Source organism: Chenopodium quinoa, unplaced genomic scaffold (genome assembly GCF_001683475.1).
Source record: "Chenopodium quinoa cultivar QQ74 unplaced genomic scaffold, ASM168347v1, whole genome shotgun sequence".
NCBI lineage: Eukaryota > Viridiplantae > Streptophyta > Magnoliopsida > Caryophyllales > Amaranthaceae > Chenopodium > Chenopodium quinoa.
In genome coordinates this window covers 5,511,166-5,532,205 of record NW_018742329.1, presented here as the reverse complement: position 1 = coordinate 5,532,205, position 21,040 = coordinate 5,511,166, and positions in this window count along the sequence as shown.

Genomic DNA, 21,040 nt, shown 5'->3' with positions numbered 1-21,040 from the left:
ATGGTATGGCTTTGTGATGATGCACTCCCAAGCTCGATAAAAAACCTTTAACCACTTCAGTTCACAAGTTACTGCTGACATAGAACTATATTCGGCCTCTAACGATGATGTAGAAATTGTAGGCTACTTCTTTGTCTTCAATGAAATAGGCCTAGATCACTAGCCATTTTGTCAACAATAGCCGAGTAAGTGGACAAGTATCCCAATTTGAGTCACACCACCCTTGAAGCATTAAATCACTGTATGCCCGTAGCAAGATCCTTTTCCCGAGTGTACCCTTCAAGTATCGTACCACACGCAAGGCCACCTCCCAATGCTCTATACGTGGACGCTACACGAACTGAGACAGAATGTGCACGGAATAAGTAAGATCTGGCCGTGTCACAACAAGGTACACCAATTGCCACACCAATTTAGAATTCTGGCTATTGAACCCGGGGGCAATTTCATGTAAACCTCTTTGTCAAGATCACCATGCCTGTAAGAATGCATTATTCAAATCCATCTGTTTTAATTCCCAATTCTTGCAGACAGCTATTGCTAAGAAAGCTCGGATAGTTGTCATCTTTGACACTGGAGCAAAAGTCTCATTGTAGTAGATGCCTTCGGTTTGATGATTGCCAAAAATCACAATCTAGACTTTAAACATTCAACATCACCATTGGATAAGTACTTTGTCTTACAGACCCATCGTCTGCCAAGTGCTCGTTTACCAGGGCGCAACTCCTCCAAGGTCCAAGTCCCATTATCCTCTAAGGCTCGTACCTCTTCTTGCATTGCTTTCATCCAACTTTCATGCCTCATTTCTTCTTTGAAATATTTTGGATCATTACCCGAAATGACGGCTGCCAAAAAATGACGGTAATTGACAGAAAAATTATCACAATTAATAAAGTGTGTTATAGGATACGAGTACCTGAATTTTGATGTGGAAGCGGTGTAGGTAAATATGGACTTTTGGCAATAAATGTATGAGTAACATAGTCTCGTAAAAGAACCGATGGAGTTTTAACACGAAAACCCCTTCCTAAATCATCTAAACCTGGTGAGGCAGTGTGCTCGACTAACTGCTGGATACCTTGAGACTCGGTAGTGTGCGTGTGTAGGGACAACACAAGATACTATGGCTGGCCCTGCTGCCTTAGCTGAGAAGCGCCTACTTCTGCTACTAATCATGTTGCCTCGGCTACGTAGGCTACCCATGTGGCTGGCCTGCTACCTCGATAGGCTTGGCAGGCTACCCATGTGGCTGGCCTTACTGCCTCGTGTGGGCAGTATGCTGCTACTGCTTGGTGATGGTCGACCAGCGGGCTAGGCAGTGGTAGAGCCTTACTGGTCAGCCAGGCATCCATTTCTCGATGGAGACCCTAGGTGAGTCGTTTCTCTTGCACTATCATCATCCAAAAAATGGCCGTCTACCATGACATCATCATACATAGGCACAACCCTTTCTGACCCAATATTTACCATATTTGCATCAATAAACAGGAAAACATTATTAAAAAATTTTACATCCCTCGACACCAAAAAATCTCGCTTTTCAAGATCATACGAGGACTACCCTTTTTTGCCAAACGGATATCCCAAGGAAACACATTTCCTACTATGACTCTCAAACTTATACCCCTTCGTTTTTTTTATTGTGAGCAAAACATAAGCAACCAAAAGTATTGATGACATTATAGGAGGGAGGAAAGCTAAATAAAATTTCAAAGGGTGTTTTAATTTGTAGCAAATGAGTTGGGGTTCGGTTAATTAAATGTCTAGCAGCAAGAACACTTTTTCCCCAAAAATAAATAGGTAAATGAGCTTGACGAAATCGTAAAGCACGGGCTACATTTAAAATGTGTTTGTGTTTTCGCTCAACTCTACCATTTTGTTGTGGTGTCCCAACACAAGAGGTGTAAAATAAAATGTCGGTTGCGGAAAAATAATCACGTAAACAATTAAATTTCGTACCATTATCACTTTGCACAATTTTTATTGTTTGAGAGAATTGGTGATCAACCATGGCAATAAAACTCATAAAAATATGGAAAACTTCTGTTTATCATCCAACAAATAAACCCATACGACACGAGAATAATCATCAACTATAATTAATAAATAACGAGCTCCACAAGACAAAGGATGCCTATAGGAACCCCACAAATCACAATGTACTTTTTCAAAAGTACGACTAGCTCTACTGTCACTAACCAGAAACTTGTCTCCAGGATGCTTAGCCTTGAAACAAACCTCACAATTTTTATTCAAAGTACCCTTAAAATCAACGACAGGGGGAAGTAACTTTACAACGTTTTCTGATGGATGCCCCATCCTTTTGTGCCATAGCTCCAATGAATTGTTTTCTCCATTCACAAAAATATGTTTCAGTGAGTCAGCTTCTTAAAAGTAGTAATGTCCATCTTGCCTAACTCCCGTTCCAATCTGCATCCCCGTTTGGTCATGTATAGCACACAATGAAGAATTAAATTTTACATCACAATTTAAATCTTCAATAATTAATTGAAACCGAAAGGAAATTGCAACTCAATTATGGGACATATAACACATTTTTAAGAGCAATTGAGGTTGAAAATTGAATCGATCCTTCCTTCTTTGCAAGCACTATTCTTCCATTGGGAATTACATTATTTTTGTTACATCAAACAACCAAGTTTCATCTCCGGTGACATGATGCGTTGCGCCTGTACCAATAATCCACGTTTTGGTATTAAACTTACCATTCAAACGGTTGTCAGGAACATTTTTGTTACCAAAGAATCCCGCAACTGCTTTCCACTGGTCAGGATTATATACTTGATTAGAATAGGTCAAATCTGAAGCTCCATTGCCACTGCTCGAAGCCCCTATATTGCTGCTTCTTGCAGCATTGGCCTTCACAGAGCCACGCCCCTTGCCAGATGCAGTCTCCCTCCCACAGCCAGCACATTCGGTCTTTGGGTGATCAAACCAACCCTCTGGATACCCATGAAGCTCATAGCAACCACTTACACCGTGTTTCTTGCAATGTGAGCACATTGGTTTACTCCAACAACTCGAGGCATCGTGATCGGGTCTCTGACAATTGGCTTCTCGATATTTCGTAAAGGTGGATTTGACCTCCAGATCAATAGTGTTGGTTATCAAAATACCAACATTGCATTAAAGGTGTTCCAATCCGATTGAGTGCAAGGAGGGGTCGAAACCTATTATTGTTCGATAAAAAATTCATATTTCTTTCGTGCTTCCAATGCCATACAGATATTAGCAGCCCAATAGTTATCACCCTTAAGGTGAGTCGGGGTTATAAAATTACTCGGGTTATCTTGTGAACTTAGGTAAAACGGGGAGTTAGGTTCAATTTTTGATGGTGGTGGAGGTGTATCACATGCCATTGCTATAGGATTTTCTTTAAAAAAATTTGGCTCTTGATACCATGAGAAATAATAATCAAGAATAATTATTTGGCCTTCATTCATAGCTCTTGGACGAAATATATAATGGAGTACAACATATTTATGGCAAGAAAATTATCTAATTTACCAAAAATTCTTGTGTGGACCTGGTCCACAATAAAGTTATTGTGGACCTTTAAGTCTCACGTGCGAAACAAACCAAGCTGCAAAAGGAAAGCCCACTGGAATCTCAGCCCAACATACTAACTTCTTTCCCAAGCTTTATTTCGACGCCATGAACAAATTTCCAGAGCTCGAATTTTCTCAAATCAATTCTAGGGTTTATAATTCATCCCCAATCAATCAATTTCTGCAAAATTCATGGAGAATTATTCTATACAATCAATTGAATTGGATCTAAATCAAAATATACAGGACACTATAGAAAACTTTGATATTAATGCCATCAATTTCGATCTGAACGAAGTTCTTGAAGATGGAGAACAAACTACAATTGAAGCTGAGGATGAGAATGAAGTTCAGGAGAAAAATCAACCTCTAATGCAAGATCAAGGTATTATACGATTATGCAATTTGATTTTAGAATTTGATAATGTGAATTTAAGCGATTATGCAATTGCAATTGTATGTTTGGAAAATTAAATTAGGCATTTAGTTATTAATTTGTATTATTGAAACTAGATGTGCGTAATTTCTGTGGAATGAAAATTAAATAGGTTTATAGTAGTTATAGACATGCAAAACCACGTTTAGGTAACATTGTTACCTTTAATGATAGTATAGTGATCTATTTTTGTTAAAGCTATTCTGATATCTGCATTTAACTTGTATAAATGATTATTATGGATGGTGCAAATAAATAACAGGTGCAAATAATAATGATGAGATTAGTGGTTGGTTAGTAGGAAAAACTCGAGCAACATTTGCGGAAATACATGAATTTTATTGTCAAAATGCTGCTGCAGTTGGTTTTAGTGTTAGAAAAGCAAAACAAACAAGCAAAATAGGAACTAAAGATATCATCACCAAAAAGTTCTTTGTAAGCTCTACAGCTGGACTAAGAAATTCCGGTAAAAAGAAGGAAAAAATTCTAGATGAACTCTTGACAGAGGAAAGTTCTTCTGTTTAAAAAAAACAAGACAAAGTAGGAGAGTTCCAATCTCAAGGACGAACTGTAATGCTTTGATAATAGATAAATTGAATGAGGAGGGGCAATTTGAGATAGTTCAGCATGTGTTGGTGCACAATCATCCACTCACTAGACCACAATGGAACCATTTCCACCGTTTAGAGCGTGCAATGATTGGAATTAAAGGGCAAGCGATTGAGGCCAGGCAAGAATCTGGACTAAAACCTATGGAATCCTTTAATTACATGTTAAATGATGCTGGAGGAGAAGATGCTATTGGTCATATAGTGAAAGACCACATGAATTATTGTTATAAACTGAAAATAAAGGCCATTGAAGGAGGAGATTCTCAAGTAGTTTGTGATAAATTACAGGAAGCTTATTCTGAGGACCCTAACTTCTTTTTTTAGAGTAAGGTTGGATGTAGATGGAAGGGTTTGTAACTTGTTTTGGAGGGATTCCATGATTCTTGAAGATTACAAAATATATGGGGATGTCACTGTATTTGACACCACCTATAGGACGAATCGTTACAACCTCATTTGCGCACCCTTTGTAGGAATAAACAACCACTGGAAGAACACTATGTTTGCTTGTTCTTTTATTGGTGATGAGACCACATATTCATTTGTGTGGCTATTTGAGACCTTCAAAAAGGAAATGGGTGGTAAATGTCCTGTCTCACTGTTTACAGACCAAGATGCAGCCATTGCAGCAGCAATACCAAAGGTAATTTCTATTTTTGAAGGAGCTTTTTGAATACCACTACTTATAAATATGTTTGTACTGAAATTATATTTAGTTACCTCTATTTTAAATGCAGTAACCATTTTTAAAACTATAGTAACTGTATAAAAATATGCAGGTATTTCCAAATACTAGACATAAACTATGTCTATGGCACTTGATTTAAAATGCGGTAACAAGATTTGGAGTTTTGAAGAGTGATGACACATTCAAGGTTGCTTTCATGAAATGCTTGAGTGGTTGTATTACCAAAGCTTAGTTTGAAGTATATTGGGATTCAATGACGACAAAGTACAAGCTGAAAAACGAAATTTGGTTCAAAAGGTTATACTCACTAAAGCATAAGTGGTCAACAACTCTAAGTAAGGACTTTTTCTCCGCGGGAATCTTGTCATCACAGAGAAGTGAGATAAAAAATCATGCAATGGGATACAAAGCAAACAAGAAAACAAATTTGACAGAATTCTACAACATATTTCAGAGAAAGTAAAGACTTGGAGAAGTAATGAGGATTTTTATGAGTTCAATAGCACAAAATCAATTCCTACTTCAAGATATCCAATGTCTGCCTTACTAAAACATGTCGTCGAGGTTTATACACATACATTATTCAGGGACTTTGAAGAAGAATTCAACCTAGCCATTGGATCTCAAACTAAACTTATTCATTAATGGAGGCAAAATGGTTTACCAAGTGTACCTTGAAGGCCGAGATGACACAACTCAAGCAGTAACTTATGATCCAATTAACCAAACAATTCAATGTCCATGCAAGAACTTTGAAGAGTCGGGTTGGTTATGCTTCCATAGCCTTAGAATCGTACACATGCATTCTGTTGAAAAAATCCCAGAGCAATACATATCTTTCATGTGGACTAAAATTGCTAAGGATAAAGTTTGGGAAAGTATGGAGGCAGAGCAAAGGATGAAGGGGACATTAAACAACTTCACACCCTGGCGACTACACATGGTGAGGAAGTATTATAGTCTAATCCTTAAGAGCCACAAGTTTGAACAAGCAAGGAAAGTCTTAGAAGAAAGCTTTGCAAAAGATTCAAGTGCAATTGATGAGATTATTTCTGCTATGAACTCAACTGAGAACACTACAGGCGTAAAAGAGAATTTAGAAGCAAATTCATCTAGTGTGGTTCAAAACTAGACCCAGCTCGTGCAAAAACTAAAGGAAGCCAATCAAATAAAAGGATTCCAGGAAGCTATGACTACATGAAAAAGGGGAAGAGAAGGAAGCATAGAGAATTTGGTGCCAAAACACCAAATATTAATAATAATTATATACTCTGATAGTCTTAAGAACACCATATTTTATCATAGTAAACTGTATTGTTACATGGTTACCTTTTATTTGTAATTACATTCTTGGAAACTTTATATCTTTTAAATACTGATTATTATGATATAGTGTCTTTTATGATTGACATAGTAACCTTTAATTTGATCTTAAGTGTACTTAATCTTTTTCAAACAAACAAGGAATAAAGCAGATGAGTACTGTAATACCTTATACCCAAAGCTTCCTTCTCTAAACTTGTTGTTAATTGGTAGTTTGCTCTACTACACGGAAGGCTCCTTTTAGTTGTTAAAGCTTTCTTGTTTCAATGTTTCCTGTGATCAACAGATAAGAAATCAAGAAAATGAAATGCTGAAATCTTATAACTAACTACTGATTATTATGATATAGTGTCTTTTATGATTGACATAGTAATTTTTAATTTTGAGATATATATTTCTTGGAATAGTAACCTTTTTTTTATATATAATGATCTTTATTTTTAAATAGTAATATTTATTTAATACCTTGTATTGTCAGTTTTTTACGATTAATATAATTAACATAGTAAATAATCAATTTTGACATAGTTACCTTTATATTTAGAATAGTGACCTTATTAATAAAAAAGTGACTTTATTTTAACATATAGTGACCTACGATAATTACTTTTAATTTAAAACATAGTCCTTAATTTTGACATTATAAAATATTGAAAACGAAGTGACCTTTTTTCACCAAACAAAGACCTTATAAATAATATAGTGACTTTATTTTAACATATAGTGACCTATGATAACAGAGAACTTTAATAATTGAATTAAACAAACAATATAACATTTTCATAAAATGTTGGCAAAAGCTTGTTTATGCAAAATGAATATTTTTCCAATCTTTATTCAATAACCTACACAAAAGTTGAATGAATACTAATTAGCTATACAATCTTCAAAGTACTTTGCTTAGCATCAGGAAATTATGATCACAACTAAGTCAAAAAATCTTAAGCCTACACAATGTTCTGACACCTTAAGTCTTTCCTTTCTTCTTCTTGTCTACAGTCGGCTTCTTCTTATTCTTTCTCTGTTTAATCTCTTTCTTCCTTCTTTCTTCAACCTCTTTTGAAAGACGCTGTAGATCAGGTTTGAATTCAGCCACCTTACCAATTATAATTGATCTAGCTTCATTCATATCAGATAACATACCAAAGATGCAGTAATTTGATTCCGGAGAATCTTCCTATTTGAAGCCTAAAAAAGTAAATAATCAATATAAGATATTGTGATATTAATTAAAAGAAATAAAACTAATAATTTAAAAGGGAAAGAATCATAACTGTTCTTAAAATTTCACATTTAAACTCATCAGCTCCATTGAATAAAAGCATGCTCATTATAGTATAAACACAAAAATCTGAATTATCTTTGCTAGATCTCCAATTCAAAGTAGGAAACTCCAAAGCGTAATCAACCATAGCTCCAGATTGAGTAAGCCTTTGATCAAAGAAGGTACTGATCATATCACACTAACAAAAAAGCATATAATCAGATCATAGTCAAATTAAATGATCTATTAAGAGTCATTATAACAACCATGTTGCAACTTTATGATACAATCTATTCGACTTTTGTCTCAGTTACTACTATAAAAATTACACTTCACAAACTCACAATGCTAGTTTCAAATGTAAACTAGTTTAAAATTTGTCCAAATCCTAATTCCTAAAACTCACAATCAAAACCATTAGACAAGAAAATAGTGAGAATATAGAAGAGTGAGAAGGTAATACCAAGAGACTAGACAACTTTTTCAAGAAGATACGACCATCCTCATCATAATTCAGATTATCAATAGACTAAATTTTTTCTTCAGTCGAATTCACCACAAATAAGCTATAGTGATTGCCATAAAGACAAGGTAAAAATATCTGCAACAAAGATACCACAATTAGTAATAAAAAAAACACATATAGATTCCATTTTTGATATTATAGTGACCTTTTTAAAAATATACTACTAATTTCCAGCCACTCTGAGGTCTGGGTTATATGTTGTATTGCGCCATTGGTGATTTTATTGCTTCCGTATTACAACAATCATCAGTTTCAAAAAATTTCTTCTTAATTTCTTAATTTTATTAACAAAAATACATTAGCAACCCTGTTCAATAATTAACATTATTCTGCCACTTAGTCAAGAAAAATGAAAGCCCCTTCCAGCCTACACTCCATTACATATTGTTTATGCTGAACTAATATAATTAAAAACTTACAATATCTGGCCCTATCTTGCTATATTCTCTGTGGACTGAAAACTGGACTACTTAGTAAGTAGTTCTTATTATTAATGATATCACTGATCTTTTCAGTTATTATCTAGACTTTCTAAGAGTATTTTACAACAATCACTCTCATTTAAAAAACGTTATCTACAACATAAAATAGGGAACTATATTTTTCTAAGCATACAAAAACAGAAAGTATTACCAGCTCTACTTTTGACAAATCAAAATTATTGCAAGCTATTTTCATCCACTCCTCCAATTCTTGATAAACATTGTCCACTAGTTGTGAATTGTCATCACTGCCGGCAGCTTCTACTATTGTAACCTTCATAATATTTAAACAAATAAAAGAATAAGTGAAAAGTATAAACATGTATAAACATTGAAATAATTAAACAACCCACACTAATTGAAGAGCCAAAGTACAATTTTCGAGGTCTATCCTTAAGACATTTATGATTTTCATTGAGAAGCAATGCCCATCAATCCAAAATACTACTGCTCATGATTTCAGAAGGCTCTCCTAATGTGTAGAAGTCTTGCCTTTGAATCAAATGCTTTTCGTGAAAAAATACCAACAGTTCACTGAGACAAAGAGTATAAAATAAGAATTAAAAAGGTGTTTCATAAATAAATAAATAAGAGAAAATCAATTTAATCAAATAAAAGATTACTTACTTATGTTCCTTCCAGATCCATGATATGCCCTGCCTACGTGACACTCTTAACAATTGAGTTGTCAACATATACCTCAACATTTCTACCCTTCTGGTGCATGAACACTCTATCCATTGTCTTCTAAAAGGTTTCCCCAGCATTCTTCAGCCCGAAGGGCATAGCTATGTGTAGGGAATAATTTCAAGCATTTAATCCCACTAGCTTGAACCCCACTGTGATCATACACTAAAGTACGGTGGCGTCCAAAAGGGAAGAAGATAGAGAAAAAGAGTCGCCAACAAGTTGTAGGAACTTGTAAACCGTTCACGAGGTGAAGGTTACACCCCTTAACGATCTAAGAGATCGTCAACTCCATAAGGTCTAAAACCAAATAAGGGTTCGGGGATGAAGGTACAAATCCAACCTAAAAGAGATTGAACCTGCCCTAATAATAGGCCTCTACTTTATTCTGATCGTATTCATGTGCACTTTCTAATTAACATACAATCAATAGGTTTAACCCTAAACCTGTTTATTTATGTTGGTTGAATTTAATGCACAAACAAATCTATTATTGGCGGTCACTTGAATCATAATCACATTAACCCTAAACAAGATTATTAATTATCTTATTAAGCGTGATTACAAGTACAAATTCCCTTTAACATGCAATAAAAGGTGTGATCAAGCAATAAATAATAAATATCAAGCAACATAATAATAATCATAAAATATCATAACAATAAAATTATAATCATAATCATGTTCATGTTAATATTAAAGCATAATAAAAATAGCAAGATCCTAGGCATGATACTAACAAGATTAATAACAAACCCTAGCACGTCACTAAGCAATAAAAATCAAATCTATAACCCTAACATGATACTAACATGAATAAATATTAGGAAGAGAACAAAAAGCATCACAGGAATCATATTAAATATTAAAATTACCCTAGACATGATACTAGGAATATCATAATAACAATATAAACATGATTTCTACATCATAATATCAATTAAAACCATTAAAGCACTTACTTGGATGCCTCGTACCTCTTTCTAATAACAAAATACACACGTTAGTAACTTCAAGGAAAATAATAAATCAAAATAATTAAATTAAATAATTGAAACAGAGATTTGGGACCAAACCCTCAGAAATTAAACCTTTCACGTCTAGGGCGAAGGCAACTTCGAATATGGCTAGTTGTTTCTAGATCTTGTGAATGCGGAATTTTGTATGAAAAAGCAAAGGTTTAGAAAGAAAGAATTGAATGTTTTAAGATAGATGAATAATTTAGAGAATGCTAAAGAATTAATGATTGTTGATGAGAATTGATGATGAATGGTGAGAATTGGTGATGAATCGTAAATGAAAACGGAGTTTTTAGTACGGTATTTATAGAGAAAATCAGCCAAAAAAGATAAATTAAACAAAACAGAGTCTGACGCTCAGAAAACAGAGCTGGCGCCAACCCTGGCTAACTGGCGCCAGGCACCACCACTAGCGCCAGGCGCCAGGCCTGGTTCCAAGCGCCAAGGCCTGCGGTTAGGCGCCAAGCCTGATTCCAACGCGTTTTCGAAAATCCGATAAGTTTACCGTACTGGAGGATAAAATAATATAATTTCCTTGAAAATGCTATTTGATTTTGATTAAAACTCTGAAAAGTCAACAAAAGTCAATTTATCAATGCTAATTGAATTAAGAATGAATAGAACCTTCTAGAAGAATCTAGAAGACTAAAACCATTCCTAATTGCATTAGGAATGATAAATCATATTAGGCCCTCCCCTAGATCATTGGGCCGTACATAGGGGTGTACACCGGTCTAAAACCAGACCGGACCTGGACCGGACCTGTTTGGACCGGGGACCTGAATTGGGTAATTATGAGGACCGGGGACCGGACCTGAATTAACAGGTCCGGTTCCGGGCCAGACATGAAAAATCAGGCCCGGTCCGGGTTTGGACCTGAATGGACCTGTTTTGTGTCTTTTTCGTTTTTTTTTAATACAAAACCTGTTGGACCTGCATATGGACCTGTTTTGTGATTTTTAGACCTGTTGCATAATTTATAATTACATACAAACCAAAATTATCAATTACAAAACTACATAAAGTCTATAAAGTCCCGATTCTCAAACACCAAAAATACAAATGAGTCCACCGAAAATACAAATAAGTCCATGAAAACTCATAAAATTACATAAATTCTCTTAAGTCTCAACTCTCAAGTACTAGAAATACATAAATTCTCCAACGAGTTGTTTTCCCTTTGATCGCGTGATTCACACTAATGAGTCCACGAAAACAACTTCATCGTCTACATCGTTAGATTCACCACGTTGCACCTCTAAATAAAATACAATATAGAATATATTAATGATTGATAACAATGAAATAATAAATTTGGTGTAACAAAATTTCAAATACATAAAATTATTACTACCTTTCTCTATTTCCTCTAACTCTTTCAAATTTTCTTCCACATCAACAATTGGCACTTCCTTAGCTCTAAGCCAATCTTGTGTGCAAAGTAACGCTTGAACCATCTTCAGTACAAAAATATTACACAAATATGTATAAACAAAGTCATATTAAGATATAAACAAACTTGATTTTATAAAATAAAAAGATAACGATGCATTACCTTAGGAGTTAAAGAACTCCGAAATGGATCTAGAGTACGACCTCCCGTACTAAAAGCAGATTCCGATGCAACGGTCGACATTGGGATGGCTAGTATGTCACGTGTCATGCGATTAAGAATCACATAACGCTGACCATTCTTACCCCACCATGTCAATGCATCTTGTTCTTCCTCCTCCGGCCCTAATTGATCATTTAAGTACCTATCCAACTCACTTATCGCATACCCACTTGTCCCCTTCAATCGTTTTGCTCTTTCTTTTAGTTTCCTCACATAATCGGAACCCACTCCTTTACTATTATCAATATCCATTGACATATTAACTCCACAATCTGGAATATTAGAAGTAGCATACATTTTTCTATATTCCTCAAATAAAGAGTAAGCGAACTCCTTCACATCATTAGCAAGTTTTGTACCCTTTTCCGGTCCATGCATATCCGTTAGTGTCAATTCAACAATGACCATCTTAGAGTGAGGGTCGAGAAGAAGAGCAACATAAATGAACTTATTCATCTTATCCACATCCCCCCAATACTTATCAAACTTTTTTTTCATTGCAATGGCCATAGCTTGAAAATTCAAGTCCTCACTTTGTTCCCAATTATTCAACATATCATACATAGAAGCAATTTCTCCTAAACCTTTATTAGCTGTCACATAATGGGAACCAGAAATTCGTTTAGTTAACAGATAAAACCCCTCTAGAAACAAAACCAACCTCTCCACTTTTTCCCAATCTTCGGGTTCGGGAGGCCTTTCATTGTCATTCAAATCCTCTCCATCATGAAGAGATAACCCACTAAAAACACGTCGAAACTTCAAAGCCGTTTCCAACATTATGTATGTGGAGTTCCAACGAGTGGGGACATCAAAGGATAAAGAAGATTTTGAATCTATGTTTGCTTTTTGCACAAGATCTTTGAATCTAAGTATTCTTGCAGGGGAATTCTTAACATATTTCACAGCATTTCTAACTCTATCAATGCACACACCATGTTCTCTAATACCATCCCACACAATTAAGTTAATGATATGAGAAATGCATCTAACATGAAGATTTTTTCCATCATTTATACATCCTGTTCTTCTAACCATTCTACTCAAGTGTGCACAAGCAACATCATTTGAAGAAGCATTATCAACAGTGACAGTAAAAAGTTTATCATCAATACCCCAATACTCTAAACATGCCTCAACTGCTTTTCCAATAGCCTCTCCTTTATGACTAGAAATTGGACAAAAATTTATGATCTTTTTATTCAATTTCCAGTCATTATCAATGAAATGAGCTGTAAGACACATATAATTAATTCTTTGTATTGAAGTCCAAGTATCAGTGGTCACAGAAATTCTTTGACATGTCTTAAACATTTCTCTCAATTTCTCTTTTTCACTATAATACAACTTTAAACAATCACGAGCAATGGTAACACGAGATGGAATGTGAAATTGTGGACATGCAACTTGCACAAAGTGCCTAAAACCGGGTTTTTCCACATGCTTAAATGGTAACTCATCAACAATAATCGTGTGAATCAATGCCTCTCTAACATCATTCAAGTTAATAATCCTACTCCCACACTTTAATTCACTACTCTCATGTTCTTGATCAAAATACAATTTAGTTTGCTTTTCTTTGCCCTTTTCTTTTTCTATATTAATAGGATTACCGAGACATGATTCTGCATGGTTTTTAACATTTTTTGAACCATTAAGATTACCATCAGCAGCAAAAGTTTTAGGACAGAACTTACATTTAGCTCGTAGTTTTCCATTCTCGACGTACTCTAAGTAATATTTCCAATACTCAGCTTTCCTCTTACTTTTTGTGTTCCATATATATTCCCGCCCCGCTTTTAGCTTCTTATCAGGAGGCAAAGTAGATTGCAATTCTTCCATATCCTTTTCAGAAAGTGGCTGTGACGTTTGTTCAGAAAAAGAAGCAGACCGTTTGGATTGAGAGCTCTCCATCTACAATATAATTATATACAATATAAGTAATTTTAAAGTAACAATTATATACACATACCATTTTATAAAAAAATTTAAGAGCAACTTACATTGCAAGAATAAGAATCCGTGGTTCCTTGACTTCCTTCACTCCCTGCAAGAATAAAAACAAAAATAAGAACCCCTGAACTACACACAGGTTAGCCAACTTATTTAATCTTAATAAACTGAGTCCATACTTTTAGCAGCCTAGCAGGAATAAACACAAAATTTAAAGTATAAGTTAGCTTAAAAAGTGTCCATATATACACATTAGAAATATCAATACCAGGTAAATAGCGTATATGATACGGAGTATGAGTTAGTTTAATAAGTGCAAGTCCATTCATTATTCATTAGAAAACCAAACAATGATTAATATAATGAATCACTAGTTCACTACTCATCCAAAAAATTTCTCAACGATCAAAATTTATTACGAAGTAGTAAGTTACTAAGTTGTGTCGCATTATGTTGGATCAATTTGCAGGTTGGTATTATGGTATATATTCAACTATTCATAATACAATGTGAAATTGAATTGCCACATATAACATTCAAACACAGAGACTAATAATGCATACAAATATACAATAGAGTACATACTTAGCAGTTTTCTGTATTATACAGAAATATTGATTGAGATAATGATGGATTTTTTTTTTTGTATTTCTCATCATCAAGACAAATTCAAGTGGAGACATATATTACCTTGAATAACTTATACTTTAGGAATAAACACAAATTTTTGCACTAAATTAATCTTAATAATCATAATAAACACAAAATTTCGAAGTAAATTTCGCACTTGAACCCTAAACCCTAAACTTCTTAATTCTTATGAACCCTAAACTCAAAAAACCAAAAAAAAAAAAAAAAAACAGAAATTTGAAAGAGATGAACTAGAAATAAGAAATTCAACATGCAAACATCAAACAATCATTAAAAGCAATTGAAAATTTGAAACAAGAATAAACATATAAATTCTCACACTTAAATTTATTATTTCGAATTAAAAATACCAAAATTATAAGAAAATACTTACCAGATATTATCGGTGTGCATCGCCTGAGAGAATGAGGGAGGTGTCGGCAGTGGGCGGTGGCCGGAGCGAGTTGGGACAGCCGCGTTGAGAAGTTGAGATTGAGGGAGGCCGAGAGAATCAGTTAGGGCTTAGGGAGTTAGGGTTAGAACTTAAAAATATGAAAGAGAAGTTTTAACGTCAGTTTCAATTTTTCAGAGTTTGGTTTTCTTTTTTTTTTTTTTTTTTAATTACGATTTTCCCGGGTTTCAGGTCCGGACCTGAAAACCCCGGGTTTGGACCGGGTCCGAACCGGGACCGGGAACCTGGATTTTTAAGAACCGTGACCGGACTTGAATCAACAGGTCCGGGTCAGTTCCGGTCCGGTTCAGGTCGGTTCAGGTCCGATTTCAGGTCCGGGCCAGTTTTTGTACACCCCTAGTCGTACATAAAGCTCAAACCGGGTCCAGTTTGGTAAATTGGCCATAACTTCCTCAATATTCATCGGAATTGGGCTTATAATATATCGTTGGAAAGGTCTTTGCAAGCCCATCCAACTACACTAGTATTGGACCCATATCATGGACCAACCAAACTGGATTAGCTGATTTCTTAAAATAAGTTTTCAAAAACAGAGAGAAGAGAAAAGAAAATAAAACTTTTCGCAACACTAGACCTTTCCACACTTTCGTTTCATTCGATTATGATTCGACGTGAAAGGTACTCATCACTGGGTTTGGTTTTGGGGAGACACAAATGGGTGTCTACAGAATCCCCCACTTTGACTGAGTTTGGGGAAACGCAAGTTTCAAAAACAAAAGTCAAAGTAGCGGTAGGGACAGAGAATGATTCAGAACGTTCTGTGATCCTAAACCACTCTTGTAACGCCGATACCTGAAAACTATTGTTAGTTAAACAGATAAAAGAGTTAAAAAAACGCGTATCATGCACCGTCGAGCACACGTCTCTGAAAGTAACCGATTGTTTTGATGACCTCCTGCAAGCTAGAGAATGCCATCCCGCTTGAAAATCGCTACGCCTGTAACTGCTTCCAAATTATAAGATTGCTTCGCCTGAAATGATCCTCCCCGCAATGATAATATTCCACGTCCAAGGGAACACTATCGAAGATTGTTTCTCTTGAAACAATCCTTATCCGCATTGATAATATTCCACATCCTAGGGAATACCGTCGAAGATTATTCCTCTTGAAACAATCCTCATCCGCATTGTGACCATCTTCCATGCCTGAGGGAATATGATCGAAGACAACTTCGCCCGAAATTACCTCCAGTTGTTTGTGACAAATTTCCACAAGCTAGGGAATGTCACCTTGCTGCTTTGACGTTCTGAACAAAGAGCTTCTTTTTGCCGCTGTGATAGTCTTCGAAAAGATCACTGTTTTTTAATATTTGTTGTGCCACTACGTCGGCGCTTCGCTGCTTGTGAACCAGTATGTCGGTGCTTTTGATGTGATGGTTGCCAACACAACTCTTGTATGATGTATGACAATCCGATTTAGGGAAAGTTGTCAATGCTTCGTAACAATCCATCCTTGGAAATATTTCCACGATGAAGCGACAATCCGTATCTTGGAAAATTTGTCAAAATCCAATATTTAGAAAAGTTTCCAATGCTTCGTAACAATCTTTCATAAGAACTTTGCTACAATCGACAATTCACATCTTGGAATATAACTCTTGAAAGCAATTCACCTTGGAAATTTGCCAAACGCTATGCGACAATCCTTTTGGGGAAATATTTCCACTATTAAAAATCCGCGTCTTGAAACATTTGCAAAAAAAGAGTCGACCGACAATCCTCTTCGGGAAAATTTTCCACTTGCTGAAGACAATCCACGTTGAGGAACCTTTGTAGAAATTTATGATGAGTAGAGACCTAAAACAATCCTTTGGGAAACTTTTCTATAGGGAACTGGGTGTATGACAATCCAATCTCGGAAAACATGCCAAAGATCCATGAATGTATGACAATCCGAGCTTGGAAAAACTTGCCAAACAAAGAAGGAGCACGACAATCCACGCTTAGAAACTTTGTCAGAGATGACAATCCAATCTTGGAAAAATTGTCGTTGAAGAAGATGCACGACAATCCATGACTACTTAATCATGTCAAATTGCTTATAAGGGCTAACTGGCGTACCAAGGAACCCGAAATTGTTGTATGAGGTCCAAATAACATTTCTGAGAGGCTTCGAGCTCTGTCGTTGTTGAGATATTTCTGGCGCGAAGAATTGACTCTGTCGCCGAACGCTGTGACAGGGTCTTCCCTGTTATGCTACATCTGTATTTATTTTGACTATAGAACTTTGCCAATCTCTTCAATTATCTTAGGGTTGAACTAAGGTTTATCATTGCTTGACTCATTGACTTGACACGACTCAAGGCATAAACTTGAATTGATATGATTGACTAACTCGAGGTTGACTCGACTCAAACTATTTGACACATGTGTTAGAGTCATGCATAGTGTTGACTCAATGTGACTCAAAAATGAAAAAAGCAAAAATTTTCCGTCATTTTGTGGAGGGTACCGACTTTTTCCCGAAAAAAGAAAGACGCGAAAAAGAATCAAAGTTTGGCTTTTGAAGGTGCATGTTGAATGGGCTTAGTCAAATATCATTTGATACTATCTCTCAAGGTGCAAGAATTAATCCATTCTAGGCTATCTCAATGGTTGACTCAATGATGAAAGTATTTGGGTGACTTAGTCACGGAGGCTAAACACTTTGTACTTCGTGATGCAATGATGAGTGATGTTGATATGACAGGTGTAGACACCTAAAAACGTCTCCCCAAAACCAAATCCAATGATAAATTAACCTTTCACTGCCACTGTTGGTCGGGTTTAGTATTTAATCCCGAGAGTGCTTAAAAAATTGTATTTTATTAAATTCTTATTTTTGAAAGGTCTATGGATCAGTCTTAGTGTTTGGTAAAAGCATAGTTTTAATTTTAGCCAAAACTTGTTAATTAATTTTAAGCCCAAACCTTTTTATTTTATTATTTATTTTTGGCCCAAATATTTTATTTTTTTTATTTCATTATTTTCTTATTTTAGCCCGAATAATAAAAGTCAGGAAAAATCCCGAAATTATCAATCGTCACTTAAAAAGCCGAAAGAAATTAGGGTTAAAAATGAATTTAGACGGAAAAATGGACTGGAACTAACCGTGTCACGGTACAGCCTGACCGTGTCACGGGAACCCTTCCCGTCTGACGGTGGGACTTCCCGTGACACGGGAGGTTTGTCGTGACACGGGAAGTTCCGTGTCCTTTCCGCGTAAACCCTTAACGCGTTTTCCGTCCCGTTTTCTAAAAATTTCCCGCGTCACTCCAAAACTGACCGTGTCACGGGAACTTGTACCGTCTGACGGTACAGTCTAACCGTGTCACGGTACAGTCTGACCGTGTCACGGGATACTTTTTTAGGGTTTTTATCATTTTAGGGTTTTGTGTGCTCCCTCAGCACATTTCCCTATATATACCCCCTCATTTCTGATGTACGGGGCAATGAGAATTCAATTATTCTTATTTTTCTCTCTTCTATGCTCTTAACCTAAACACTAGCCTACCGTTTTCACTTCAAAATTCCTTTTTCAAGCACTCAAAGGAGTCCATATTTTACTCGAGGTTCTGTCCTTAAGCCAAGGCGTGAAAGGTAGAATCGTTTGAGGGTTTGGCCCCAAAATCAACCTTATTTTATTTAATTTAATTTAATCATTGTTTTATTATTTCCTTGAAGTTACTAACTCGTTTATTATTTTGTAGTTGCAAACAAACAGATTCAAAGTAAGGATCATGCTCTCGTTATCATTATTATTTTTCTAACAATTTTTATATTGTTGGAATTATGATTAAATTGGTTTTTATATTAATATTGATTCTATTATTTTTTTTTATCACCATATTGCATGTTAAAGGGAATATGTAATTGAAAATCACGACTAATAAGATATTTTGGACAACCGATTTAGGATCCTTTTTAATCTTATTATTAATTGAAGTGATCACCAAATTTTTAGAATTATGTGTGCATTAATCTTAAACCAATTTAGTTAAATAATAGTTTGGAGCGAATTGAATTATTGTTTGTATGCCTTTAAGATTACAGGAATGCTTTTCAATATAAGAATCGAGTAGAGGCCAATACGGGCGAATGTGACTCCATGACTCACTTTGTACCATCATCCCCGATCCTCCTTTCATGGTTCCGAACCATATGGAGTTAGTAATCTCATGGATTATGAATGGGGTGTAACCTTCACGGGTCAATCGTTGTTGCCTATCGTTGTCCCTTATCGTGGTTGCCTTTTTATGATCCGTGAACGGTTTACAAGTTCCTAAAAAACTTGTTGGCGGCTCCCTACTTTCCTTGTCTCTAATCGTAATGTCAATTCCCACTTCCTATGAGTTCCAAGCATATTCACCACATGCTTTTAACGTAGCCGCACTTCAAACGACGCCTACAATTTGGCGACTCCATTGGGGAGGATTCTTAAATATTTATCGATTTGAGTGATCGGTATTTAATTAAGATGAGTGGATGAGACTTGAAAGATTCTTGAAAAAAAATATTCCTGAGATTAATTTGGCATTTTTGCATCTGCATAGACATTTTAACGTCGCATTCAGGTCAGTCCCGTAGGAAAAATTCGATAACTCGGTTGCACGCAAAAGCAAACAGGAAATTCTGTCGTGTCACGGCAGTCCTAAAATCTGTTCGGTGGCCAATTTTCTTTTCTCACAGTCGACTTCTTTCAATTTTTCTGAAAAAACGTATATGTTCTACATGCGTCTTAGCCCCGGGGGATTTAAGCTCTATCAACCCAAAAACACTCATGGCAATAAGGGTTCATCCGAGTCATTAAATCCACCCAAACCATGGAGTCGAGTTCGATTTCATCACGAACTCGCGGAGCCACCGTTGGCATACACCCTCAAGGGAGGCTGCCTTGCTAACGCGTCCAAACTCTTAACCATGGTACCCTTTTGACACCCAAAGCTTGACCAATAGTTGAACATAGATCTTGTTACGTTGCAAACTTTTTTACATCATCGTGCCTAAATGCTATGTGTTTGTTTGGTGCTAACCCTCATGTGTTTGCTCTTTTTGTTTAACCCATGACCGAGGGTTTTTATTCTCACATAGTAATTAGTACGGATTTAAAATCAATTAAAATCTGAAAAAAAATTACAAAACTAACCTGGAACTGCGCACCGTGTCACGTCAGGTTCTGCCGTGTCACGGTGAACAGTGCCGTGACACGGGAAAGTCTACCGTCTGACGGTAGACTGTACCGTGTCACGCCAGTCTGCACCGTGACACGGTGCCCAGGAAAGTGTCCCGTCAGTCTTTTTTCTCGATTTTTGTGTTCATTATTGAGTCGTTTCTATCTATACGGTCAAAACACGCGTCTATAACCTCAGCTAATCACTCACATATTATATCCACACACTTTTTTTTCGTCATGCACCACTTTTGACCGTATTTTAGGGATGCTTCAATAAAAAAAAAATTCTTTTTTTTAATCCGGATAGGTTAAGGTCAAGTTTGGGTCATTAAAGGTGTGTTTGTTTCGGTGTCACAGCACTTGGGCAAGAAGCAAGGGTAGATTGTTACGGTTCGAGTCCATACCTCAACAACCTCTTATACCAAAGAGGCGTACAAGGAAACCACCTCAGTCATCTCCACAAGATCCGTCTCCAGTCTACTTTCAACCAATGGCCACTAAGGAAGACATCGATAACCTCAACAGGACAATCGAAAGATTGTCTCACATGATGCAGATACTCACTACTAGAGTCAGCACTGTAGAGCAAGACAAGCAAAACAGTGTCACTACT